We start from the raw sequence: 27,469 nt of genomic DNA on the forward strand, positions 1-27,469 counted from the left end.
GGGAGAGAGAAAGATAAAGAAAAATACTTAACCTTCTTACACAAACTTGCTGCATTATTTGCTTCCATCCCACTCAGCTTTCTTTATGCTTTGTCGCCTGAGCTAACATCAGGCACCTCATACTGTAAACACGCACAAACGCACGCAAACACACAGACACACATCCCCCCCAACACACTCACCAGCCCCTCTCAATGTTATTCTCTGCTAAGATGTGAAAATGTGTTCCACTCCTGGCTGCATCACGTGAGAGAACTAGTACGCTGGCTCCTGTAACTACTACTCTGGTAAATACACTACATGACCAAAGGTATGTGGACACCTGCTCGTCGAACATCTCACTTCATGGAAGATGGCTGCTCATTGTTACTCAGGGAGGTTTAGTGAATGCATTGCACTGTGTTTCCAGCTACGTCTGCTAGTTCAATTAATAGTTTTAAGATGTGTATAGGCCAGTGTGCATGTGTGTGTCAATGGTCTTGCACTGGGTAATGAATGCGTGAATGTGTTAGATAGGATTTAGGTACAAATGTATTTCCACGTGTTTGTGATGGATGTACAGTGAGTGGTTAGTTTTGTATGAAATTATTATTTTTGATACCAAATGAAAAAAGGAAAATACAAAAGAGATATTTTGAGAAGATGTTCAATAAATTCTGAGCGAAGCTGTCCACGAACCAAACACCATATTTCCAGTCTCATAATTTCTCCTGTTTTACAGGATACTATTATCTGTTGACGTGGTCCAAGCCAGGACCTGTTACACTGCTTCCAGAGGCAGTTTGGAACTCAGTAGTGAGTGTTGCAACCGAGGACAGACCATTTTTACACACTTCAGCGGTCCCATTCTGTGAGCTTGTGTGGCCTACCACTTCGCGGCTGAGCCGTTGTTGCTCTTAGACGTTTCCACTTCACAATAACAGCACTTACAGTTGACCAGGGCAGCAGGGCAGAAATTTTACAAACTGACTTTTTGGAAAGGTGGCATCCTATGAAAGTGCCACGTCGAAAGTCTCTGAGCAGTAAGGCTAATGTTTGTCTATGGAGATTGCATTACATTTTAAATTTTAGTCATTTAGCAGACGCTCTTATCCAGAGCGACTTACAGTTAGTGAGTGCATACATTTTCATACTGGACCCCCGTGGGAAACGAACCCACAACCCTGGCGTTGCAAGCGCCATGCTCTACCAACTGAGCTACAGGGGACTGTGTGTTTGATTTTATACACCTGTCAGCAACGGGTGTGGCTGAAATTGCCGAATCTATTAATTTGAAGGGGTGTCCACATACTTTTGTATATATAGTGTATGAGTTCGTCCCAAATGGCACCCTATTACCTACATAGTGCACTGCTTTTGACTATATGGGCCCGGGTCAAAAGTAGTGCACTATATAGTGAGTAGGTTGCCATTTAAGACACAGATACTACTCTGGTAAATATTCTCTAGAGGGAAACCAGATCATTATAGTAATAGCAGGCCAGGCCACCATCAGTCATCAGCCAAGGGATTTGTTATTAATTCAGTTGTTATTATGTTCTCCACTTCTCCCATTTCCCCCCATTCTTAGGAACAGCTCAGCTAAGCGAATAAGGAGGGCAGCGTGTGACTATATACACACACACACACACACACACACACAATAAGATTTCATGGAAACACTGGACACATGAAGAGCCATGTGACAGGAGGTTTGGAGAATCATAACAATAACAATAACAATACACATCTCCTGATGACAGCGCAGCAGGCTTTCTGCAGGGTTTACTCTAGGTATTCAGTTTAACAACCTCCTTTTACCCCCTCTCCATCCCCCATACTTCCATCCTCCACCTTCTCGATCCCTCCACCATCCAACCCTCTTCACCCTCCCCTCTACCCATCCACTCCTCCTCTTTTCCATCCCCCATTCCTCCTCCCCTCCATCCCCCCACCCTTCCTCCACACCCACTCCCTCAGCCCCCACACCATAACACGTGTAAGGGTTTATCAAAATGGTTTTGAAACTTCAAAATAGCTGCTCTAGCAGAACAATGTGAAGAAAGAATTACGTCTGGTATTAGGATTATAGGATGCCGTCTGAACGGCAGAGCAATCTTGTATGACACACACACACTCACGCACACAAACACATACACACACATACACAAAGTTGGAGGGTTGGAGAGGCTTAGCTCCCAGCTAAGACAAAGGCTACAGATGGCTCCTTTTGCCTTTGTTGGGGTTTGAGTTGAAGAGCTGAAGTGCACGAGCATACACACCCTAACCCCACAAAAATAAATTCACCCTCCTACAAAACACTCACACACACACACACACATGCACACACACATTCCAACCCTGTCAAAATCCCCCATCACACACCAAATCATGCCCATCCCCTCCCCCCTTTACCTCACTTCACCCCATACTACATCAGTGGTTCTCAAAGTGGGGGTCGCGGCCCCAGTTTTGGGGGTGTTGCGAGTGTGAAACTGAAAGGTAAAAATACATGTTTTTGATACATATTTTAATAGGCTACAAAATTATTGTCTCAAACACAGTTGGCGTCTTGATTGTTGACCAATGACTACACGCTGACCAATTTAACACATCCGTGTGTCTAGTTAGGGATGACACGTTGTGTTACTTTTAACACAATCACTGTGTTGGCACAACATGATTTGTATAAATGTTTCAACACATTTTGTGTCAATTCCTGCAATGAATGTGTTAAAAGCTGAAAACCATACTGCACACCCTAGATGTGTTAGATTATTGACCAATCACATTGTGGATCCGAAGACCCCCTATGCCGCGGCCCCACACCCTGGCCCTCACACTCTGACAAATGAAGTGACAACTGACATCCTGGAGTGAGCCTCAGCCAGCCAGCAGGAAGAACACGAAACAAGGTACATTTACTCTTAATCTGAATGAGGTGACCATTTGAGGCTAATGCAGAGCCGACAAGGCAACATTTTAGCCTTGATTTATAAAAATATCAGTCTGTTTTTACATGCACATTGATTGACTGATTAATCTTATGCTACACAAAGATAAATAACATACATTTATCTAAACTAATCCAATCAGTTTTTTGCACCTGTTACTGAAATGGTTGTTCCTGTTTAAATGGCTTAGGTAGTCTCCTCACAACCCTGGCAGTCATTCTGAATGCCGGTTGTCGGTTAATAAAATATAACACTGGCTGGATTCCAATAGGAATTACACTTCACTTTGCAAGCCAGCCTAATGTGACTTGCAGGTAGGGTTGTGAAATTCTGTTAACTTTTCCAAATTTTCCATGATTTCCAGAAATCCCTGTTGGAAACTTCATGGAAATGGTAGGGAATAAGCAGGAAATCTGGAATCCTTCAACCAGGATCTCTGGGAATTTTGGGAAAGTTGCTGGAAATATGCAACCCTACTTGCAGGCCTGATGTGTCCCGTAAACCAGGGGTTCTCAAACTTTTTCACTCAGGCCAGCATTGGGGAACACCCTGGGAAATTATATTGGAGGCGTGGCTTAGTAGGGGGGCATGGTTTGCAGTTGAAAAAGTTTGGCATGGGCCCTCAAAACCTCAAAAAGTTATACAGCTATACCATTAAGAGCATCTTGACTGGCTGCATCACTGCTTGGTATGGCAATAGCACCGCCCTCGATCACATGGCGCTACAGAGGGTGGTGCGTACAGCCCAGTACATCACTAGGGCCGAGTTCCCTGCCATCCAGGACCTCTATATCAGGCAGTGTGAAAGGAAAGGCCGGAAAATCGTTAGACTCCAACCACCCAAGCCATAGACTGTTCTCTCTGCTTCGCATAGCAAGCAATACCAATGCATCAAGTCTGACACCAACAGGCTCCTGAACAGCTTCTATGCCATAAGACTATTAAATAGCTAATTAAATAGCTAACAAAATGGCTACACAGACTATCTGAGTTGACCTTTGTATTTTATTCTTATTCTATGCACACTCACACACTGTGCAGACTAATACTCCAACACACATTCACTCACATAGAATCACCATATACGCTGCTGCTACTTTATCATATATCCTGATGCCTAGTCACCTTACCCCCATACAAACCTACCTCTATCGATCCAGTTTCCCTGCACATTGTAAATATGGTACTGGAACTGATCCTGTATATAGTATGCTTACTTACTTTATCGTGTTATTCTTATTCTTATTTTTATATCTTGTGTGTTTTAGTTCTACCTTGTTATTTTTAGTATTACATTGTTATTGGTTACTGCATTGTTGGGGTTAGAGCTAGGGCTTTGGCGGTCACAAAATTTCATCAGCAAGTGATTGTCAAGCAAATACAGTGCCTTGCAAAAGTATTCATCCCCCTTGGCGTTTTTTCTATTTTGTTGCATTACAACCTGTAATTTAAATTGATTTTTATTTGGATTTCATGTAATGGACATACACAAAATAGTCCAAATTGGTGAAGTGAAAAATAACTTGTTGAAAAAAATTCTAAAAAATAAATAACGGAAAAGGTGTGTGCATACAGTGAGGGAAAAAAGTATTTGATCCCCTGCTGATTTTGTATGTTTGCCAACTGACAAAGAAATGATCAGTCTATAATTTTAATGGTAGGTTTATTTGAACAGTGAGAGACAGAATAACAACAACAAAAATCCAGAAAAACGCATGTCAAAAATGTTATAAATTGATTTGCATTTTAATGAGGGAAATAAGTATTTGACTCCTCTGCAAAACATGACTTAGTACTTGGTGGCAAAACCCTTGTTGGCAATCACAGAGGTCAGACGTTTCTTGTAGTTGGCCAACAGGTTTCCACATATCTCAGGAGGGATTTTGTCCCACTCCTCTTTGCTGATCTTCTCCAAGTCATTACGTTTTCGAGGCTGATGTTTGGCAACTCGAACCTTCAGCTCCCTCCACAGATTTTCTATGGGATTAAGGTCTGGAGACTGGCTAGGCCACTCCAGGACCTTAATGTGCTTCTTCTTGAGCCACTCCTTTGTTGCCTTGGCCATGTGTTTTGGGTCATTGTCATGCTGGAATACCCATCCACGACCCATTTTCAATGCCCTGGCTGAGGGAAGGAGGTTCTCACCCAAGATTTGACGGTACATGGCCCTGTCCATCGTCCCTTTGATGCGGTGAAGTTGTCCTGTCCCCTTATCAGAAAAACACCCCCAAAGCATAATATTTCCACCTCAATGTTTGACGGTGGGGATGGTGTTCTTGGGGTCATAGGCAGCATTCCTCCTTCTCCAAACACGGCGAGTTGAGTTGATGCCAAAGAGCTCCATTTTGGTCTCATCTGATCACAACACTTTCACCCAGTTCTCCTTTGAATCATTCAGATGTTCATTGGCAAACTTCAGACGGGCCTGTATATGTGCTTTCTTGAGCAGGGGGACCTTGCGGGCGCTGCAGGATTTCAGTCCTTTACAGCGTAGTGTGTTACCAATTTTTTCTTGGTGACTATGGTCCCAGCTGCCTTGAGATCATTGACAAGATCCTCCCGTGTAGTTCTGGGCTGATTCCTCACCGTTCTCATGATCATTCCAACTCCACGAGGTGAGATCTTGCATGTAGCCCAAGGCCGAGGGAGATTGACAGTACTTTTGTGTTTCTTCCATTTGCGAATAATCGCACCAACTGTTGTCACCTTCTCACCAAGCTGCTTGGCGATTTTCTTGTAGCCCATTCCAGCCTTGTGTAGGTCTACAATCTTGTCCCTGACAACCTTGGAGAGCTCTTTGGTCTTAGCCATGGTGGAGAGTTTGGAATCTGATTGATTGATTGCTTCTGTGGACAGGTGTCTTTTATACAGGTAACAAACTGAGATTAGGAGCACTCCCTTTAAGAGTGTGCTCCTAATCTCAGCTCGTTACCTCTATAAAAAACACCTGGGAGCCAGAAATCTTTCTGATTGTGAGGTGGTCAAATACTTATTTCCCTCATTAAAATGCAAATCAATTTATAACATTTTTGACATGCGTTTTTCTGGATTATTTTGTTGTTATTCTGTCTCTCACTGTTCAAATAAACCTACCATTAAAATTATAGACTGATCATTTCTTTGTCAGTGGGCAAACTCAGCAGGGGATCAAATACTTTTTTCCCTCACTGTATGTATTCACCCCCTTTGCTATGAAGCCCCTAAATAAGATCTGGTGCAACCAATTACCTTCAGAAGTCACATAATTAGTTACATTAAGTCCACCTGTGTGCAATCTAAGTGTCACATGATCTCAGTATATATACACCTGTTCTGAAAGGCCCCAGAGTCTGCAACACCACTAAGCAAGGGGCACCACCAAACAAGCGGCACCATGAAGACCAAGGAGCTCTCCAAACAGGTCAGGGACAAAGTTAGCTTGGCTCTCTCTGTGTGTTCGTGCCGTGAAAGGAGGGGTTTCTTCTTTGTCTGAAAGCAATGGCTAGCTAGTATGCTAACTATTCTAGCTAACTAACTGGCTGAATAAGTTGACGACAGACTCGCTCAAGCTGTCGGGACTAACCCACAACGTTAGACACGGACACGAACAATGTGCTTGGCGTGTTGACACACTGGTGGTTTGTTGTGGCCGAGTATTGGTGCTAAACCGTGTTGTTTGAGTCCGGCATGCTAGCTGGCTGTGGCGTCTTATGACTAGGTGCCCTGGACGATTTTCACGGAAGAATACTGTACCTAGTTAGCTAGCTGAATAAACTAAGTTAGTCTATTCTTAGAAAACATTGAACCGCTGTAGTTTCCAACAATTATAGTTTCTGAGGTGGAAGTTGGGAGAGTTATATTTGGGTGTTGTGGTGAGGGAGGCCCCGCTCTCTCCTTTCCCAGATGTTTAGTTCATTTCATTCCGATCTCCTTTGCATTATTGTAGCCATTTTCTGCAGCCTGTCAACTATGCCTCTGTCTATCCCTGTTCTCTCCTCTCCGCACAGGCTATACAAACGCCTCATACCGCCTGGCTGCTGCCTCTCTAACCTGGTGGTCCCTGCACGCACCACCCACGTGGAGTTCCAGGTCTCCGGCAGCCTCTGGAATTGCCGTTCTGCTGCCAACAAGGCATAGTTCATCTCAGCATATGCTACCCTCCAGTCCCTCGACTTCTTGGCGCTGACGGAAACATGGATTACCACTGAAAACACTGCTACTCCTACTGCTCTCTCCTCGTCTGACCATGTGTTCTCGCATACCCCGAGAGCATCTGGTCAGCAGGGTGGTGGCACAGGAATCCTCATCTCTCCCAAGTGGACATTCTCTATTTTTCCCCTGACCTATCTCCTCATTTGAATTCCATGCTGTCACAGTCACTAGCCCATTTAAGCTTAATATCCTTGTTATTTATCGCCCTCCAGGTTCCCTTGGAGAGTCCATCAATGAGCTTGACGCCTTGATAAGTTCCTTTCCTGAGGATGGCTCACCCCTCACAGTTCTGGGGGACTTCACCATCCCTACGTCTACCTTTGACTCATTTCTCTCTGTCTCCTTCTTTCCACTCCTCTCCTCTTTTGACCTCACCCTCTCACCGTCCCCCCCTACTCACAAGGCAGGCAATACGCTTGACCTCATCTTTACTAGATGCTGTTCTTCTACTAATCTCACTGCAACTCCCCTCCATGTCTCCGACCACTACTTTGTATCCTTTTCTCTCTCAATCTCCTCCAACACTACTCACTCTGCCCCTACTCAGATGGTAATGCGCCGTCGCAACCTTCGCTCTCTCTCTCCCGCTACTCTCTCCTCTTCCATCCTATCATCTCTTCCCTCTGCTCAATCCTTCTCCCTCCAATCTCCTAATTCTGCCTCCTCAACTCTCCTCTCCTCCCTTTCTGCATCCTTTGACTCTCTATGTCCCCTATCCTCCCGGCCGGCTCGGTCCTCCCCTCCAGCTCCGTGGCTTGATGACTCATTGCGAGCTCACAGAACAGGGCTCCAGGCAGCCGAGCGGAAATGGAGGAAAACTAGACTCCCTGCGGACCTGGCATTTTTTCACTCCGTCCTCTCTACATTGTCTTCATCTGTTTCTGCTGCTAAGGCCACTTTCTACCACTCTAAATTCCAAGCATCTGCCTCTAACCCTAGGAAGCTCTTTGCCACCTTCTCCTCCCTGCTGAATCCTCCTCCCCCTCCCCCCCTCCTCCCTCTCTGTGGATGACTTCGTCAACCATTTTGAAAAGAAGGTTGACGACATCCGATCCTCGTTTGTTAAGTCAAATGACACTGCTGGTCCTGCTCACACTGCCCTACCCTATGCTTTGACTTCTTTCTCCCCTCTCTCTCCAGATAAAATCTTGCGACTTGTGATGGCCGGCCGCCCAACAACCTGCCCGCTTGACCCTATCCCCTCCTCTCTTCTCCAGACCATCTCCGGTGACCTTCTCCCTTACCTCACCTCGCTGATCAACTCATCCTTGACCGCTGGCTATGTCCCTTCCATCTGCAAGAAAGAGTTGCACCCCTTCTCAAAAAACCAACACTCGATCCCTCTGATGTCAACAACTACAGACCAGTATCCCTTCTTTCTTTCCTCTCCAAAACTATTGAGCGTGCCGTCTTTAGCCAACTCTCTTGCTATCTCTCTCAGAATGACCTTCTTGATCCAAACCAGTCAGGTTTCAAGACTGGTCATTCAACTGAGACTGCTCTTCTCTGTGTCACGGAGGCTCTCCGCACTGCTAAAGCTAACTCTCTCTCCTCTGCTCTTGTCCTTCTAGACCTGTCTGCTGCCTTTGATACTGTGAACCATTAGATCCTCCTCTCCACCCTCTCCGAGTTGGGCATCTCCGGCGCGGCTCACTCTTGGATTGCGTCCTACCTGACAGGTCGCTCCTACCAAGTGGCGTGGCGAGAAGCTGTCTCCGCACCACATGCTCTCACCACTGGTGTCCCCCAGGGCTCAGTTCTAGGCCCTCTCCTTTTCTCGCTATACACCAAGTCACTTGGCTCTGTCATATCCTCACATGGCCTCTCCTATCATTGCTACGCAGACGACACACAACTAATCTTATCCTTTCCCCCTTCTGATAACCAAGTGGCGAATCGCATCTCTGCATGTCTGGCAGACATATCAGTATGGATGACGGAACACCACCTCAAGCTGAACCCCTGCTCTTCCTCCCGGGGAAGGACTGCCCGTTCCATGATCTCGCCATCACGGTTGACAACTCAGTTGTATCCTCCTCCCAGAGTGCGAAGAGCCTTGGCATGACCCTGGACAACACCCTGTCGTTCTCCGCTAACATCAAGGCGGTGACCCGATCCTGTAGGTTCATGCTCTACAACATTCGGAGAGTACGACCCTGCCTTACACAGGAAGCGGCACAGGTCCTAATCCAGTCACTTGTCATCTCCTGTCTGGATTACTGCAACTCGCTGTTGGCTGGGCTCCCTGCCTGTGCCATTAAACCCCTACAACTCATCCAGAATGCTGCAGCCCGTCTGGTGTTCAACCTTCCCAAGTTCTCTCACGTCACCCCGCTCCTCCGCACACTCCACTGGCTTCCAGTTGAAGCTCGCATCTGCTACAAGACCATGGTGCTTGCCTACGGAGCAGTGAGGGGAACGGCACCTCCGTACCTTCAGGCTCTGATCAGTCCCTACACCCAAACGAGAGCATTGTGTTCATCCACCTCTGGCCTGCTGGCTCCCCTACCTCTGCGGAAGCACAGTTCCCGCTCAGCCCAGTCAAAACTGTTCCCTGCTCTGGCACCCCAATTCTGGAACAAGCTCCCTCACGACGCCAGGACAGCGGAGTCACTCACCACCTTCCGGAGACATTTGAAACCCCACCTCTTTAAGGAATACCTGGGATAGGATAAAGTAATCCTTCTACCCCCCCTTACCCTACCCCACCCCCACAAAAAAAGTAATAAATAAATACAAATGAGGTTATCCCACTGGCTATAAGGTGAATGCACCAATTTGTAAGTCGCTCTGGATAAGAGCGTCTGCTAAATGACGTAAATGTAAGTACAGATCAGGGTTGGGTTATAAAAGAATATCAAAAACTTTCAACATCCCACGGAGCACCATTAAATCCATTATTAACAAATAGAAAGAATATGTCACCACAACAAACCTGCCAAGAGAGGGCTGCCCACCAAAACTCACGGACCAGGCAAGGAGGGCATTAATCAGAGAGGCAACAAAGAGACCACAGATAACCCTAAAGGAGCTGCAAAGCTCCACAGCGGAGATTGGAGTATCTGTCCATAGGACCACTTTAAGCCGTACACTCCACAGAGCTGGGATTTACGGAAGAGTGTCCAGAAAAAAGCCATTGCTTAAAGAAAAAAATAAGCAAACAAGTTTAGTGTTCGCCAAAAGGCATGTGGGAGACTCCCCAAACATATGGAAGAAGGTACTCAGGTCAGATGAGACTAAAATTGAGCTTTTTGGCCATCAAGGAAAACGCTATGTCTGGCGCAAACCCAACACCTCTCATCACCCCGAGAACACCATCCCCACAGTGAAGCATGGTGGTGGCAGCATCATGCTGTGGGGATATTTTTCATCGGCAGGGACTGGGAAACTGGTCAGAATTGAAGGAATGATGGATGGTGCTAAATAAAGGGAAATTCTTGAGGGAAACCTTTTTCAGTCTTCCAGAGATTTGAGACTGGGATGGAGGTGTACCTTCCAGCAAGACAATGACCCTAAGCATACTGCTAAAGCAACACTTGAGTGGTTTAAGGGGAAACATTTAAATGTCTTGGAATGGTCTAGTCAAAGCCCAGACCTCAATCCAATTGAGAATCTGTGGTATGACTTAAAGATTGCTGTACACCAGCAGAACCCATCCTACTTGAAGGAGCTGGAGCAGTTTTGCCTTGATGAATGGGCAAAAATCCCAGTGGCTAGATGTGCCAAGTTTATGGAGACATACCCCAAGAGACTTGCAGCTGTAATTGCTACAAAAGGTGACTCTACAAAGTATTGACTTTGGGGGGGTGAATATTATGCACTCTCAAGTTTTCTGTTTTTTTGTCTTATTTCTTGTTTGTTTCACAATAAAAAATATTTTGCATCTTCAAAGTGGTAGGCATGTTGTGTAAATCAAATGATACAAACTCCCAAAAAATCAGGTTGTAAGGCAACAAAATAAGTAAAATGCCAAGGGAGGTGAATACTTTCGCAAGCCACTGTAACTGTCGGTCTCACGGTAATTGACCGTTAATTAACATAAAAACATTTAGCATATACTGGCTTCCACACATAGCCTCCTAGCCACTGATGCAGACCTTTGGAACAACTACATTTAAAAAAGTCTAATAAATCGATGTAATATAGCCTACACCTTCACAATAAATCCATTATTTATTTTAGACAGGTCTAAAGAAACATGATATGAAGATAATGTATATTTCAGAAGAACAGAATAGTTATTCTGAAATACTCTGTGTTGTCCTTATGTTAGGTCCTGATCTGGCAATGCCAAATGGCTGTGGGCTACACTAGTTCATTTAGCAGACAAGATTTGCTTAGAATTCCTTGGCATTATTTTATATTATTTTATAGTATGAAGAACATAATTGAAAAAAAAAAAAAAAAAAAAGTATATTTTCTCCAAATGATTTGAGGGAGTGCGCACATGCGGCTATTCTGTGTTGATCGGTTAACAAAGAAATAGGTACTCCTATATAACAGTTATTCATGTAACTTTAGTGGTTCTACAAACGCTGGGCTATATGTTTTCATTTTTAATACATTGTAAGGCTGCATTATGCGACTCCAATGATATTTGAAAAAAGTTGCTTGATATGCATGAGCTCTGCTTTGTTTTTTTTGCGCAGGCTGTACACACTTCATCAGTCTCTCATTCACAATTTGACATGCGCTTGATAATTCCTCAAATTTCACGGTGGCATCCCCTTTGTGTGGCCGCAATGCACCCTAAACAAATCCACGCCTTTTGTGGACAGTGGCCGTTGTGCCCTTGGCCCGGAGCGCTGCGTTGTGCCCTTCTCCCTGAGTGCTGCGCGCTCAGAAGCACCTCTCACTCACATGGCTCTCCATCACATGATCGGGTCTTTTTCACAGGTTACAAGTGAAGACAGACATATCGGGGACGCAACTGCACACGTCCTTTTCCAATTCCGAGGTATATGTTGAAGATATTGGAAGAACTGTCCACATTTACTTTTCATCAGCCAACAAGATGAGTAGGCCTAACGAACAGCAAAAGCACTAGCCTATGTCAATCTACTATCCCCCATAGTACAAAAGTTGACCTATTCTATTCTGTGCTAGAAATAAATATTCCAAACATAGTTTGGGATAGTTGTGGGATGCGATAGATCCCAAATTAATAAAACCACTAGCATCAGAACGTTTAGCTTAAAATGTTGATAAACTATTAGGCTATTTCTTCACATTATAAGCGCAACAATGCGCACATGGCAGTAGGCTGTAAGTGTGAATGTTCCATTAGCAGGAAAACACCATGATCAAAAGTGACCGCAAATGCGATTATGCATGTAATGCTTTTATTATAAAGGTGCATTTTTATGGTGAAAATTATCTTCCCCAAACTTGAAACTCAAGCGCTGCTTATGCATGCCAGTTAGGCTTTACACCCTTTGTAAAGCGGATTAATGTGCTTAATTTTAAGATGTTATTTTGCCACTTTAGTTGTGATACAAACCTTATCAAAACATATAGGCCTATGGCCTAGGCTACATGAGGTGTGTGACTATGATTAGAAAAAGTCGCAAAAAAAAGGCATTGTTGCTTTCCTTATGCTGGGCATCATTCACAAGTGATATTATATAATTCACAAGTGATAGGCTAATATTGTCACCTATCAGACTATTCTTGATTTAATCTTGTCTTTACATATACTAAATAATATATATGTGAAATTTGTTTTGATTTAGAAGGGACCATTATCATGCACCTGTCTCGAAATAGGGGCAGCAGGAAAAAATACATGTCATCTATGCACTTAAATAGCGAATGGAGGATGCTTTTCCCGTGGTTCATTTTCATGTCAGCCAGGTAGGCTATACTCCTGTTGTAAAGATAAGCAGTGTGCTTAATATTAGGAAAGTTGAGAAATAAATATAGTAGGCCTAGCTTATAGAAAGCTGATGGGATCCTCCTCTTTTTAGTAGAGGCCATCACTCTGTTTTCTCTGGCAATTGCATAGCCTATAGAAATGTTGAGCAACATTAAGTGTTTGATTAGATTTTCGATTACATTGATGTCAGAGGGATTAGAGGGACAATAGAGTGCTGAGTACCAGGCAGTTAGCAAGTTTGGTAGGCTACTAATGACCATCAGCAGCATCAGAGCTTGGAGAAGCCTAATTACCGTGACTAAACGGTAATGTGGAATTTGACTGCCTTCATGACTTGTGACCGAGGGTCAGTGGCGGCTCCTGAAAAAATTCTCAGGGGGGGCAATTTTTCTGATGATTTAGGTGACCTACACACATTTTAAAAAAGATATGTCCAGCAACAACATGAAGACAGGGGCAGCATATAAGTCAATACCAGAAGCATTTATTGACTGATCTCAAAAGTGTTGGCTTACCAGGGTTGGTGGAGCCCTCAGTTTCATCTTTTTAAAATGTCTGCACACAATGTTTCGGGGCTCTCTTCAGATAATAATAATAATAATAATAATAATAATAATAATATGCCATTTAGCAGACGCTTTTATCCAAAGCGACTTACAGTCATGCGTGCATACATTTTTGTGTATGGGTGGTCCCGGGGATCGAACCCACTACCTTGGCGTTACAAGCGCAGTGCTCTACCAGCTGAGCTACAGAAAGTGGATACTCATGGATGCGCATCGCAATTGTAAAATGTCAACACAATTATAGACACCACGTCATTTTTGGAGACATGTTATTGACAGTAAACTATTGTAGATGCGACTGCTAACTAAATAAAACATTTTAGCTGGCTAGCTAATCATCTTAGCTAAATGTGGGGCAAACAATTCAGTTATTTATCGTTAATTTGAGGGATTGGGGTGAAAGAAATCGAGTTACATAGTGATACTTTACGATATACTGTATTGACAATATCGCAATATTTTAGCGCTAGTTGGCTGTACCTGCACCAAAACACCATTATTGTTCCTTCATAGCTTGTTCTCAATCTTTTCACATTGGGAGCCAATTTGTTTTCAGCACTTTTATTTCCATGACTGATCAAAACTCGTTCTCATGGCTTTCTGATCCCTCTGCAACAGACATATGGTGCGCAATAAAATCACAGTATCGAATCGCATACGTATAGAATCATGAGACTCGCAATGCATATATCTTATCGTGAGGTTCCTGGCAATTCCCAGCCCAAGTTCATTTGCCACAACAAATCTCTTCGCTAGCAAACGCGATGTCTTCTCCAAAACGGCAATGTGTCTCCAGCAATGTTTACTTTTTTGACGTTCTATGGCATCTCCACTTTCCAAGCATATATGACCACATGTAATATTTTGGTAAGTGATGCAAATAGTGAACTATGTAGGGCCAGGATGTAAAATATATGTAGCTGCAGCAATTTCTCTTATCTGATATGGTAAGTAATGGGGCTTAATGTATAGCTCCCTAAGAGTTTGACGAACGGGTCCGTGCACGCGATTCCAGATATCTTTACCTCTGAATAAACTGCCTTTATTATACCATATCCACCCTGTCCAAAGTCTCTACTTGGTCTCAGTTCTCCAGTAAACTTGTGATTATCAACACTAACCTCATCGTTGTGGCGGCGGACAGCTAGCCTGTATCCCTCATCCAGTTGAGTGGCAATGTTCTTTTTTCGTTCGTACCCATTTTTGGAAAATCCTCGGGTGTAGGACTTTCCGCCTTTAGTAGAAACCTGTTGAATTATTAAATTTGGTCTGGGAGGTCCTAATTGTTTCGTTGCCAATTTATCTTGATTTGTTCGCCGACAAAAGGAACTTCTTTCAAAGAGACAATCGAGTTGCACTGCCATTTTGACAGTAATAGTGAATTGATTGATGAGGCTACCCGCTCTTTTCTTAGTTACGTTCATGGTTATGTTACGTATGACGAAAGCGCGTAAGTGCAAGCCCTCAGACACCCATAGAGATTGTATTGAAAGCTCTGATATTTGAAAAAAATAGATTTTACATGGGAGTCTATGAGAGACTTCTGGGCGATTTTCAACCTGACTGAAATCGCCCCAAAAGGGGGGGGGGCATTTGAAGCACGACTTTAGCCTGATTGGACATTTAGTGGCACTGTGGCAGATCAGACGTCTAGATTACAACACTGATAACTACTGTTGCCGTGATATAATTGATTAGAAAAAAAATCCCTTCCTTTTCCCGTTTGGCAGTGCGTCGCCCATATCGCCCTATTGAACACACCGCCCCTGCCGAGGGTGTGGCGGTAATACGGTCACTGAAACAGCCCTAGTTAGAGCTTGCAAGAAATGTATTTCACTGCACTTGTCCATGTGACGTTAAAACTTTAAACACTGACCCCGAAACTCAGGACAAGTTCCCTGCAGCAGCTCATCCAAAGTGCAAAACAAATCCATCCCGTTATCCAAAAGGAGGAAGGAGAAGAAAAAAAAACAAATTCATTAAATCTTGCTTACTTAAGATTTACTTCTGACACTAGCAACCACTGAGTACACAATCACATCATGCATGCACGCACACAACACACACACATCTGACCCTAGCACTCACTGAGGACACAATCACATCCCCTTCTAGAACAGTCTGAGAACAATCCTAATCCAAACGACCCAGAGTAAGGCGAAGGAAAAGTAGAAAAGCTAAAGTACCTTATCTAACCCATAGCACACACTGTGCACTTCAAGCCCATATCACACACACACACACACTGTGCACTTCAAGCCCAATGCACACACAACTGTACACTAATAATCCCTTGCTGTACACTTGTATCCTGTCAACAACAGATATATTCACCTCATCTAACCCATAACACACACTGTACGTAACACTTGGATCCTTCCTTTTCTGGCTTCTATCCCTTTATATTCAGCTAGAACCCAGATTGTGGGTCACTCTGGATAACTGGAGTATCTCATCAATGAGATATGAAAAGGAGAGAGGAGTTACAATCTCTAGCTGCTAGAGGAGGAAACTGCTGGAAATGATTTATAGTGCCAGAGTATAGTTTGTATGTCACAGAACTGAGCTGCTCTTCTCTCCTTGTTTGACCTTGATGGGCTGGATGCAGTCCAGATCAGACCAGACCGGTGGGCACACACACAAACAAGCACACAAATGTTTACGATCACGATGCCCTGGCATCACCCCACCCCACAGACACACTTCCATCAAGCCTGTGGAGGAAGCTTAGCACACACAGACACACACACTCACAGACCCAGGCCCTCCTGCCAGCGTTCTGCTGCCTCTCCACATCTCTGTATCCCAGCCTCATCATCATTATCCCCCATCACCAGAGCACTCAGTTCAGGCTGCATTCTGCAACACACACACACACACACACAGACACACATGCTGATTCCTGCCACATCCATCCATCACTCATCCCTCCATCCCTCCATCTCACAGATTGATTCCCCATATTGATTGTGGCCACTCAATATGCGGCCTTTCCTCTGCTGCAATGGGGCTATCAGCCACTGCTGCTCCACAGATGGATGTAAAGGGCCTGCCAATAGTTTGAGTGAAATCGGAATGGGGTGTTAGCTGTGTGGGGAAATTATATGTTTTGAATGGTAGCTAGATGTCTTGAAGTGAGGTGAGTGATTCAAACCCAATTGTTGATATTATAACCTATTATATTATAACCTGCAGAGGTAGTTTGTCCTTTTGAAATAATTTTATACTGTGTTATTTGTGACATGGAGTGTCTCTTTGCTGTGGTGTTATGTCAGCCAAATTAGAGAGAGATGTGCCATAAGAATAGGCTGTTTCTATTTCAAATCAAATCACATTTTATTTGTCACATGCGCCAAATACAACATGTGTAGACCTTACCGTGAAATGCTTACTTACAAGCCCTTAACCAACAACACAGTTCAAGAAAGAGTTAAGAAAATATTTACTAAAAAACTAAGGTAAAAAATAATAAAAAGTAACACAATAAAATAACAATAACGAGGCTACAGGGGGTACCGGTACCTAGTCAATGTGCGGGGATACAGGTTAGACGAGGTAATTTGTACATGTAGGTAGGGGTAAAGTGACTATGCATAGATAATAAACAGTGACTTGAAGCAATGTAAAAACAAAGGTGGCAGGGTGTCAATGTATATAGTCTGGGTGGCCATTTTATGAATTGTTCAGCAGTCTTATGGCTTTGGGGTAGAAGCTGTTAAGTAGCCTTTTGGTCCTAGACTTGGTGCTCCGGTACCGCTTGCCATGCGATAGCAGAGAGAACAGTCTATGACTTGGGTGACTGGAGTCTTTGACCATTTTTTGGATCTGGATGGCAGGAAGCCTGGCCCAAGTGATGTACTGGGCCATATGCAATACCCTCTGTAGCGCCATACAGGCAGATGCCGAGCAGTTACCATACCAGGCGGTGATGCAACCGGTCAGGGTGCTCTCGATGGAGCGGCTGTAGAACTTTTTGAGGATCTGGGGACCCATGCCAAATCTTTTCAGTCTCCTGAGGGGAAAAGGTGTTGTCGTTCCCTCTTCACGACTGTCCTGGACCATGATAGTTTGTTGGTGATGTGGACACCAAGGAACTTGAAACTCTCGACCCGCTCCACTACAACCCCATAGATGTTAATGGGGGCCTGTTTGGCCCGCCTTTTCCAGTAATCCACAATCAGCTCCTTTGTCTTGCTCACATTGAGGGAGAGGTTGTTGTCCTGGCACCATACTGCCAGGTCTCTGACCTCCTCCCTATAGGCTGTCCCATCGTTGTCGGTGATCAGGCCTCCAACTGTTGTGTCGTCAGCAAACGTAATAATGGTGTTGGAGTCGTGTTTGGCCACGCAGTCGTGGGTGTACAGGAGGGGACTAAGCACGCACCCCTGAGGAGCCCCAGTGTTGAGGATCAGCGTGGCAGATGTGTTGTCGCCTACCATTACCACCTGGGGGTGGCCGGTCAGGAAGTCCAGGATCCAGTTGCAGAGGGAGGTGTTTAGTCCCAGGGTCCTTAGCTTAGTGATGAGCTTTGTGAGCACTATGGTGTTGAACGCTGAGCTGTAGTAAATGAACAGCATTCTCACATAGGTGTTTATTTTGTCCAGGTGGGAAAGGGCAGTGTGGATTGAGATTGCATAATCTGTGGATCTGTTGGGGCGGTATGTGAATTGGAGTGGGTCTAAGGTTTCCGGGAAGATGGTGTTGATGTGAGCCACGACCAGCCTTTCAAAGCAATTCATGGCTACCGACGTGAGTGCTACGGGGCGGTAATCATTTAGGCAGGTTACCTTCGCTTCCTTGGGCACAGTGACTATGGTGGTCTGCTTGAAACATGTAGGTATTACAGACTCGGTCAGGGAGAGGTTGAAAATGTCAGTGAAGACACTTGCCAGTTGGTCTGCGCATGCTTTGAGTACACGTCCTGGTAATCCGTCTGGCCCCGCAGCTTTGTGAATGTTGACCTGTTAAAGGTCTTACTCACATCGGCTACCAAGAGCGTGATCACACAGTCGTCCGGAACAGCTGGTGCTCTCATGCGTGCTTCAGTGCTGCTTGCCTCGATGCGAGCATAAAAGTAATTTAGCTCATCTGGTAGGCTCGCGTCACTGGGCAGCTCGCGGCTGGGTTTCCCTTTGTAGTCCGTAATAGTTTTCAAGCCCTGCCACATCCGACGAGCGTCAGAGCCGATGTAGTAGGATTCAATCTTAATCCTGTATTGACGCTTTGCCTGTTTGATGGTTCGTCTGAGGGCGTAGCGGGATTTCTTATAAGCATCCGGATTAGTGTCCCGCTCCTTGACAACGGCAGCTCTACCCTTTAGCTCGATGCGGATGTTGCCTGTAATCCATGGCTTCTGGTTGGGATATGTACGTACGGTCACTGTGGGGACGACGTCGTCGATGCACTTATTGATGAAGCCGGTGACTGAGGTGGTATATTCCTCAATGCCATTGGATGAATCCCGGAACAAATTCCAGTCTGTGCTAGCAAAACAGTCCTGTAGCGTAGCATCCGCAAGATCTGACCACTTCCGTATTGAGCGAGTCACTGGTACTTCCTGCTTTAGTTTTTGCTTGTAAGCAGGAATCAGGAGGATAGAATTATAGTCAGATTTGCCAAATGGAGGGCGAGAGAGAGCTTTTATGCGTCTCTGTGTGTGGAGTAAAGGTGGCCTAGAGTTGTTTTTCCTCTGGTTGCATATGTGACATGCTGGTAGAAATTAGGTAAAACGAATTTAAGTTTGCCTGCATTAATGTCCCCGGCCAACTCTTGGCTTCTAGATTAGCATTTTCTTGTTTGCTTATGGCCTTATACAGCTCGTTGCGTGTGGTCTTAGTGCCAGCATCGGTTTGTGGTGGTAATTATACGGCTACGAATAATATAGATGAGAACTCTCTTGGTAGATAGTGGGGTCTACAGCTTATCATGAGATACTCTACCTCAGGCGAGCAATACATCGAGACTTCTTTAATATCAGACATTGAGCACCAGCTGTTATTGACAAATAGACACAAAACCCCGCCCCTCGTCTTACCAGACGTAGCTTCTCTGTCCTGCCGATGCACAGAAAACCCAGCCAGCTCTATTATTATCCGTGTCGTCATTCAGCCAGGACTCGGTGAAACGTAATATATTACAGTTTTTAATGTCCCGTTGGTAGGATAGTCTTAATCATAGATCATCCATTTCGTTTTCCAATGATTGCACGTTGGCCAATAGAACGGATGGTAGTGGAGGTTTTCTCACTAGCCTACGAATTCTCAGAAGAATTCCATATATAGGAATCTCCATGGAGGAGTTTCCATAATATACAGTGCATTCGGAAAGTATTCAGACCCCTTGACTTTTTCCACATTATATTATGTTACAGCCTTATTCTAAAATGTATTCAATAATTTTTTCCCTCATCAATTTACACACAATGCCCCATAATGACAAAGCACAAACAGGTTTTGAGAAATGTTTGCAACTTTATTAAAAATAAAACACTGAAATATCACATTTAAATAAGTATTCAGACCCTTTACTCAGTACTTAGTTGAAGCATCCTTGGCAACGATTACAGCCTTGAGTCTTCTTCGGTATGACGCTACAAGCTTGGCACACCTGTATTTGGGGAGTTTCTCCCATTCTTCTCTGCAGATCCTCTCAAGCTGTTCGATCGGGTTCAAGTCCGGGATCTGGCTGGGCCAATCAAGGACATTCAGAGACTTGTCCGAAGCCACTCCTGTGTTGCCTTGGCTGTGTGCTTAGGGTCGTTGTCCTGTTGGAAGGTGAACCTTCGCCCAAGTCTGAGGTCCTGAGCGCTCTGGAGCAGGTTTTCATCAAGGATATCTCTGTACTGAGGAGTGGCCTGATTGGTGGAGTGCTGCAGAGATGGTTGTCCTTCTGGAAGGTTCTCCCATCTCCACAGAGGAACTCTGGAGCTCTCTCAGAGTGACCATCGGGTTCTTGGACCAAGGCCCTTCTCCCCCGATTGCTAAGTTTGGCCCGGCGGCCAGCTTTAGGAAGAGTGTTGGTGGTTCCAAACTAATCAATTTAAGAATGATGGAGTCCACTGTGTTCTTGGGGACCTTCAATGCTGCAGAGATGTTTTGGTACCCTTCCCCCTTTACATAATCCTGTCTTTGAGCTCTACGGACAATTCCTTCGACCTCATGGCTTGTACAGACAGGTGTGTGCCTTTCCAAATCATGTCCAATCAATTGAATTTACAACAGGTGGACACCAATCAAATGTTAGAAACATCTCAAGGATGATCAATGGAAACAGGATCCACCTGAGCTCAATTTCGAGTTTCATAGCAAAGGGTCTGAATACACAACTCCTTCTATTTATAGATAAGTATCTAGAGTCTAGACAAAATATGTTCCTCAAGGTTGTATACATTCTCTCGTTCTCGCTCTTTCTCTCTCTCTCTTTCTCTCTCTCTCTCTCTCTCTCTCTCTCTCTCTCTCTCTCTCTCTCTCTCTGTCTCACACATACACACATACACACATACACACACACAGCCTCTCACACGGGGCCCACAGAGCACAGAAGCAGCATTTACAATGTCGGACGGAAAAAGGGACATTATCCGCTCAATCCAAATATGGGTCTATAAACACAGGGACTCCGGTTGCCCTGAAGCTCATTTGTTGCATTTCTACACAATTAAAAAACTTTAAAATGCTATTTGGAGAACAGCAGAAACAAACAAAAATGACCCCAGGAATTAATTATCACCGCAATATTAGGTTTAAAGGTCTGTGGAACTGTGTGTACAGTGTCAACCACTACTCAACCTCATCATAAATTTACTCATTTACTTATGGAACGGAGGATACATTGCAACATGAAATAGATGCATACAGTAATACACTCTATCAAATCACACAAGGCCGACTTCAAATGCTGACATCAATGTGAATGTAACAGGTGCATAAAACAGCTGACCATTAATGCAAACTATGCCAATCGACAAGGACGCAAGAAGACAAACAAACAAGACCAAAGAATGACAAGAATCATGGAAAATCTACACATCCCTTTTTAAAGGGAGCTAAGGCCGAGCCCATAATTCAGAACTGTTGAATGGACAGCGCCTCGATAGCCTACAGCAGGGTTTCCCAAACACGGTCCTGTGACCCCCCTGGGTGCACCTTTTGGTTTTTGCCCTAGCACTACACAGCTGATTGAAATAATCAAAGCTTGATGAGTTGGTTATTTGAATCAGCTGTATAGTGCAGTGGAAAAATCTAAACGTGCACCTAGGGAGGCCCAAGGACAGAGTTTGGGAAACCCTGGCCTACAGGTAGGCATAGTGGAGCTCCGTGTTGTGGTGCTGAATAGACAGCGCCTCTGTCTATTAGCCAGCTATATAATTATTTTGTTTGTGGGCAGTTAGAAGTGTTTTGGGCACAGTTAGATAGCCTACAATGCCTATATGAAAATCGTAACTGGCACGCAAATGGTAAGTTCAATTGTAAATTGACACATGAAAAAGGTTGGCGACCCCCTGCTAAAGGCTATATGAAGTGCATACAGAGTACTATGACAGTGTCATTGTCTCCTGTGCGTCCCTCAAACATTGTCTCCTGCGCTTCCAGCTAATGTTTGCATTTGCCTGTCTGCATTATTTACCAGGGAAGGGAAATATTCTGCGAACATTGAAGCATCATATCAACAAGGTGGCTCTGAGAATATTGAAACATTGTATCAACAAATGAGGCAGCTTGGAGAGTATTGAAACATTTTGTATCAACAAGGTGGCTCTGAGAATTTTGATTGCAACATAGTAGCCAACGAGGGGTGGCTCGCGCATTTTTCCCCAGGCCAGTTTGTCTCTGTCTGATATTATTGTGTTGCTTATACAGTAGTTGCACTATCTGGGTGATTATTATATTTTTTTTAAACAGCGCTAGCAATTTTGAATGACATTTTGCCAGCAATATTGATCTGTAAGAATATCTCATTTTAATTGAAGAATATGGACAAGCAAGACTGATAGAGTGAGAGGTGGAAATGCATTATACCAGAGACAGGGATTAGGGATGCAGACAGAGGATGATGATGATGAAGTACGCCTAGTGCAGGAAGTACATTTTTGCATTATTATTATTATTATTATTATTATTATTATTTTTATTTTTGTATTATATTAATCTTATATATTTGTTTTGTAAATATATATATATATATTTTTTTTTTTTTAAATATATTTTCCTTCATTATTTTCCCCTAACCCTACCACCCCTCCCCTAATTGGAGTAAACGAATGGACAACAACACTTAGGCTTCTACTTCCAGCTTATACATACTATATACATTTTACAGACACAGTATATTTTACAATAGTTATCTTTTGTTTGTTTTTAGTCCCATCCTTTAGCTCCACTAGACCCATCCCATCTATCTCTGAACACCATACAGTTTTGATTTCTATTTGACATGTCTTTTTCAACCGTGCTGTGATGTTTCACAAACGTTCTGAACCTTTCTATTCTCATAGTTTCTACAGATTGTAAATGAAAGACAAACATTTTTGCTAAGTGTATTATTATATTATTGATCGATTGACTATGACTTTTTAAATCACCCAGCAGTGCTATTTCCAGAGTTAGCTCAAGGTAAATGTTGCGATTCTTCAGCCATTCGAAAAACAAGCTACATATGGACAGTACCAAAACAAATGATCTAATGATTTTGTCTCTTCGCAGCAAAATCTGCAGAGCTGGGAAGTTACAAAAGTTATTGCATTCTGTCACTGTATGACAATTTACATTTGTTATATTCTACAATTGTTATTGTCGTTGCATTTTTGCTGTTGCATTTTAATCAGGATTTGAATGATTTTAGTCTATTTTTTGCCTACTTTAAATTGTGGGTCTTGAGCAACTGCACCACCCTGCAATACCCAACAGACGCCCCTGGGAAGGGGAGCCCCTGTGTTACTACTGTGTCAGTCCCATGTGCTGGATGGAAAATATAAACACTAACACATGCTAAATGTTCCTAGAGAGAGAGAGAGGCCAGGCAATATGGATTAAATTAGCCCTAATATCCTAATCATAATCTCTACATGACAGCCTGCGCTGGGGGACCACAGAGGGGAAGGAGAGAAAAGAGGACAAGAGAGGAAATGAGGAGGGGAAAAAGAAGGGGGATGGAGGGAGAGAGAAGTAGAGCAGCGAGAGTGATTTGGTTATCAATGAACAAAGGACTTATTATCAATCATCTTTGATGCATAAGAAATCAATTTCTTGATTCCTCATATCTCGTTCCCCTGAAGAAGCTACTCAGGAGGGAGAGGATAATTATTGGAGAATGAATGGAGTGTGTTACGCCCCTGTACCATGTACAAGGGGCTTTGAGACCTAGTGAACGGCGCCATATGAATCTAATCCATTATGATTAATCCATTATTGCTCAGAGGGATGTGTGTGGGTGTCGCATGAACCATGACAGCTAGCGCAGTGTGACGTGACATGACCCTGTAGACTATAGATGCATAGTAACAAGAGGAGGGGGGTTGTCCTATCTCTGTTTGGGTTGTAAAGAATGATAACTACCTTCTTGGTAGTAAAAGGCGTAACTTTTTTTGGTCACTTTCTGTGGCTTATCAATGATACTAATTTATGTTGTCTTGTGAATGTGGCCTACATATGTGTAAGATAGGCCTACATTTGAAATGACTCACTTATGACTGACAGAGGTCTGAAAGGGGTTGAGTGATGGGGACAGATGATTTTGGGGGTAAATGGGGGTGACCCTGTCGCCCTACTGGACATGCTCTGTGTCACTGTGGTCCTGAAGCTCATACAAAATCTATCCATCTGTCAATCATACAGGCCAGAGTGGGAGAGGCTGTCTGTCTCACTTCAGATAGAAGAACAATGCACAGGCACACAGAGAAGAACAGACACGTGTTACTAGTGTTCTGTGTATTGTGTGTGTGTGTTTGGGGGGGTAAGGGTGTGTGCGTGCGTGCCTGTGTGTGTGTATGTGTGTGTCAAGCGCGTGTGGCATGCATCAGTTGGGAGGGGAATATAATGAGGGGTGTGTTCCTAGAAGGGAGGCGGCAGGCCGTAGCACATGGGATCCTTTTTACCGCAAAAGAAAGAAAAGGAGGGAAAGAATGAAGTGAAGGGAAAATCCCCCATGGACCCTGAGGAGATGGCGAGGTGAGGGGGGAAGGGTTAGAGTGAAGGGGGAGAAGGGGAGAGGGGGTCAGGAGTCGGAACAGATGGCAGGCCAGGCAGCCTCCCCTCCCCAATCCTCCCCCTCCCACCCCCCTCCCCCTCCTGGCAACTCAGAGATGTTGAGCAGGGGCAATTAGTGGCAGAAAAGGCAGGGGAGGGGGAGCACACAGTACACACACACACACACACACACACACACACACAATTAGCAGCAGGCATTACAGTCACAGAGGGCCACTCCATCATCCCTCCTCCAGGGGGCTAAAGAGCAGCTCCCTCCCCGTCTCCACCCAGTGGTGCTCACAGCTCCATTAGTCCCCCAGAGACTGTTGCAAGGTGTCACCTGTCACTCAAACCTCCCCCACCCTCCTCACCCTGTAGCACTTCTTATCCTTCACTCACTGCCCCCCCCCCTTCCCTTTAACCCACCCTCACCCCCTCCTCAACCCCTCCCCACCCACCTCCCCACCCCCCTTCTGTCACCCTGATGATGACAAGACGCAGCCCTCCATATCCTCCTATATACTCTACTAATGACAGGACATTTTACATTTACATTTTAGTCATTTAGCAGACGCTCTTATCCAGAGCGACTTACAGGAGCAATTAGGGTTAAGTGCCTTGCTCAAGGGCACATTAACGTCATTTAGCAGACGCTCTTAGCCAGAGCGACTCACAAATTGGTGCGTTCACCCTATAGCCAGTGGGATAACCACTTTACAATTGGGGGGGGGGTTAGGGTGCCCAAATGACGATCACAGCTGCTTTGATGCCCAAATGATGTTCATATTTTCTACCAGGAGAGGAGAGGAGAGGAGTATGCTATAGTGTGAATATTGGAACAAAGCTCTACTATAGTAAAGCCATATAACAGCTGCAGCAGCACAACAGCTAAAGGTGAGTATTGTATATTACTATAAACCCAAACAGAACCCCCTCCTCCACTTCTTCTTCCTCCTTCTGCTCCGCCCCATGATGGTTCAAGCCACAGCAATTACAAGCACTCCATCAGCAAGCATGCATTTATGGCCCTGCCCCACGGCCCCATGGTAGTTGTAGGATAATTACAAAACATTTCCCCAGAGGGACTACTACTGAAATGTCCAACTCCCAGCGGTGTCCCCGGGGTCGTGCTCCTCGTAAAGTCCAAGGTCCACGGGGCCACAAGAAAGGTGACCGAAGAATGAGGGGATGACAATCAAAAGGAGGACAGAAAAGGGTTTTACAATCAACCACGATCACAGCTGCTTTGATGCCCAAATGATGTTCATATTTTCTTATGATACTTTTTATTAGTTGAATTAGCTCATTTAAATGATAATCAATTAAGATAATAATAATGATAACTTTATTTCAGTACTTTTCATACATTGCGATCCTCAAAGCAATGAAATGAATATCGCACGTTTGAGAAGAAGACCCATACAAGGCAGGTCTATGCGGATATTGGAGAAAGCATTACTATGTGCAGCATCACGCCTTCAGATGATTCTTGGCAGCCGGTTTTGCACCAAGGGGCCGTTGAGTTCAGCTACTATAAGATTGTGCTGCTACTGCTGTTCTGTTCTCCAGCCTCAGTACCGTATCTGCTGCCAAGCTTCCTCCTCCTCCTCCTACTGCTGGTGTTCCTACTATCGTATGACTGCATCCCAAATGGCACCCTCTTCCCTATATAGTGCTCAACTTTTGACCAAGGCCCGTTTGTACTATATATAGAGAATAGGGTGCCATTTGGGACAGGACCTATGAGAAATACTACATCATAAATACCATAAATACCATTACGATGAAAGGGGCCAATTCTGTATATATAAAAAAGGTGCTATCTAGAACCTAAAACGGTTCTTTGGCTGTCCCCATCGAAGAACCCTTTGAAGAACGCTTTTTGGTTTAATGTAGAACCCTTTCCACAGAGGAACCCAAAAGGGTTCTACCTGGAACCACAAAGGGTTATCCTATGGGGACAGCTGAATAACCCTTTTGGAACAAATTTTTCTAAAAGTGTATATGGCTGTAAAGAAATATATGAGCCATATGTGTCTCCATATACAGGAATACTTCCTCTAAGGCCACCTATTCATAATCACACCCAAATGGCAATTTTTTTCAATCTTCTCGTTTCTTCTCTTCTTTTTTCACCTCTTATCTTCTCTTCTCCTCTTTCTCTCTCTCTCCTCTCCTTCCCCTCCCCCTCTCCCCCTCTCCTTCTCCCCCCCTCTCCCGCTCTCCTTCTCCCCTCTCTTTCTCTCTCTCTCTCCACCGCTTTGTGTGTGTTAATGCAGCAGCCTTGCAGTGTGTGCTGGCAAGGAATGCCATTGTGCTGCCTGCGCTGGGAGGGCTCACAGAGCTGTGTGAAGCTGTGCCAAGCCCAGCACCAAGGCACCAGGCAGTCATTATCGCCCTGGGTCTGATGATAACTACAGGGCTTATGGAGTGCTGGCACAGGGTCTGGGTTGCATCCTAAATGGCACCCTCTTCCCTGTATAGTGCACTACTTTTGACCAGAGCCCAGCCCTGATGATAACTATGGGGCTTATGGAGAGTTGGCTTATGGAGAGCTGGCTCTGGTACCCACTACACCCCCAGCTAAGCCCCAGCCGAAGGCTTCTTATACCCATCTCGTCGTATAACTCAGTGGGGGGCCACTCTACCCGCTGTCAGCCCCACTCAGCAGCATAATCACCTCATATTATACCCCCTCTTATCCTCTTTCTTACCACC

The sequence above is a fragment of the Coregonus clupeaformis genome, chromosome 40, assembly GCF_020615455.1.
Source record: "Coregonus clupeaformis isolate EN_2021a chromosome 40, ASM2061545v1, whole genome shotgun sequence".
Lineage (NCBI taxonomy): Eukaryota > Metazoa > Chordata > Actinopteri > Salmoniformes > Salmonidae > Coregonus > Coregonus clupeaformis.